Genomic DNA, 2,987 nt, shown 5'->3' on the forward strand with positions numbered 1-2,987 from the left:
TCTATGCCCAAATTGATTTCCTCTGGACCCTTGGAACTGTGGTGGGGAACTTGCTGCAGAATAAGAATATAATGGCCTACGTGGTCTAGCAGAAAACTGTGGTCTGAACCCTCCTTGGGATGCCATGAACTACCCTATAGATCTGGACCTTTTGGAATATCCTCTTTCTAATTCCTGTGTTCTTCTTCTCTGCCTTTGATCTTCCATTTTCTGTGCAAAATCTTGGATCCTCGCTATGTCCATATCTTTCTTTAAAGCAGCAATAGTACAATCTCTAACCAGATATGGATCCAGCCTATCCACATATTGATGAACGTTGTCATCCATAGTAGCTACAACATTAGGAGGATATCTCGACAAGGAATTAAATCGGAGACTATACTCCCTCACGATCATAATCCCCTAACTAAGATTTAAAAACTGATCTGCATGGGCCTGACGAATCTCAAATGGAAGATAATGATCAAGAAATGCCTCTTTGAACTCTTTCCAAGTAGCTGGGGGTGCATCAATACCCCTAGAACATTTCTAGTCCTCGTACCAATATATAGCCTCCCCTTTGAATCTATACGCCGCTAACTCCACTATCTCTCTACCCATTACATGCATAACATCTAAAGCCCTTTGAATTTGATCAATAAAGTCCTGTGGGTCCTCGTTAAGATCTGATCCAGTAAAAATGGGAGGATCTATCTTAAGAAAATCGTGTGTTCGAAGGCTAGCCGCCCTATCTGTACCACTATGACCCGTGGTAGGAATGGCTTGCCCTTAAGCATGCCCAGCAACTATACGACTCAAAAGTTGCACTGCATTTCTAAGATCTCGATCTGCAGCATTAATAGGTGGCTCTGGGGATATAGTTCTTCTCCCCTTTATTTTTCAGGAGTGGAAGAAGTTTCTGATGCATGCTCTGTTGGAGCCTCACTTTGACTAGCTGGTATAGTGGATGACTTACTAATCCCCTTACCGGTAGCCACATCTACTTGCTTACCGGTATTCTTGCTTCTGGTAACCGGCATCATTACTATAATAAGAGAAAAAATGGATTCAGTGGTCAACTATAGCTTCATATACAATATAGGCTCTATCGCACGATCTAGGCTCTATCGCACAATTTAGGCTCTATCGCACAATTCCTAAATATCCATAGCCTCCTGTTTATAGATGCGGTGCAGGACACACCGATAAACAAGACTCTGTATAGACACAGCTTTGTAAACTCACTAGGACAAACTTCTCTGATAGCACTTTTGTCACGCCTCGAATTCTATTGGGGAGGACTGGCACCCGTAACCGAGGAGGCCCAAGAGAACCAACTCATAACCTTATACTTCCCATGCATACCTCTATGACAACCCAAAATTTGGACAGCATCATGTAGCATATAAAAGTAAATAATCACCTGTATAAGCTCGAGCTTACATATATATATATATACAATACTTGGCAGTTAGAGCCATCACGTCTATTAACAAAACACCACCTTGACTGTACATTAGGTCTACAAAGCCTCTAGACAATACACAGAGTTTAACTAAGGTCGGGACACACCCCACCATATAACTAACTTCCATACAATACCAAAAGTGACTGTATATGATACAAAAAGCCCCGAAGCAAACTGGAGCTCACCAAAAGTAGCTGGATATCCTGGCTCCTACTTGTATGGTGTATGAGCTGAGGTACCTATGCCTGCAGCATAAAATACAGGTCCACCGTGGGGGACGTCAGTACAAAATATGTACTGAGTATGTAAAGCTGTAGATAATCACATATGATATAGGAGCTCAATATAAATCAGAAACAAGTGAATAAATCGTAGTAGGAGTGGACCACACATACTAGAACTTGTGACAACCTGGACATTGTATTTATTCAATCACTTTACCTTCGTTCTTATCATCTTTGTAATCATTATTGTACTGTACTGTGACCATTAGGTTGCCTCCAGTACATATCAACTGGGATCGACCCATGATAGGCTTATGCCCCTGAGATACCACCCATAAACACCTAAATAGGGATCGACCCATGATAGGCTTATGCCCCTGGGATACCACCCGATAAGAGAGAACTTCCATCACTTAGTTCAATTAATCTTTGAGATTGTTATTTCAGTCGCCACCATATTTTTGATACTTTGAAACAATGATACATCAGTAAGAGACATATAAATAGACCATCAATACAAAAACAATGAAGTAAGAACTCATTGGCACATCAATGAAGTGTTTTGGAGTCATCAATGCCATAACAATGAAGAAGGAACTTATTGGTATATCGATGAAACATTTTGGAGTCATTAATAGCACATGGATCTTGTTTGAGTAACCGGATACCTTCTGACATTCATTAGTGCAATAAACATGTAATATTTGGAAAAAAAGTAAGTATTGGAATGTCTTGACATCTTGTAGGGTGGAAATAAGTTCATTGGTAATGTAGGACATCATACAAAACCATTATGGATCACATGTTATTGAATAGCTTCGGAAACTTTCTTAATAGAACAATTGTTCACTTTCATGCCAAAGATATGGTATAAAGTATGCTTTACATACCTAACTTTCAACCTTCAATACTAGTCCCAAATAGACTTCTCGTCTTTTCGGATTACTTATCTATAATGAACATATATAGCAATCTAGTATTAGCAATCGAACGTCACAATTCAATTATTTGAATTCACCAAACTAGTGGTTAAGTAGTAAGCCTTAATTACACCATAAAGGGTGTCACCTTAACCCTCTTATACTCCAATTACATTCACATGCCATGCATATTCATACATCCTCCAATATCAAATTTGGATTCATTTATCCTTCCAACTAATCCATTTAACCAAATTAAGCCATAGACATAAATAATCATCAATTCAATGGTATATTATCATATCCACCTTCCACAACTCGATTACCATATCCACCTTCCACAATTAAATACGACCAAATCATGCAAAATATTCCATAACCCTATTTCCATCACCT

Source organism: Capsicum annuum, chromosome 6 (assembly GCF_002878395.1).
Source record: "Capsicum annuum cultivar UCD-10X-F1 chromosome 6, UCD10Xv1.1, whole genome shotgun sequence".
Lineage (NCBI taxonomy): Eukaryota > Viridiplantae > Streptophyta > Magnoliopsida > Solanales > Solanaceae > Capsicum > Capsicum annuum.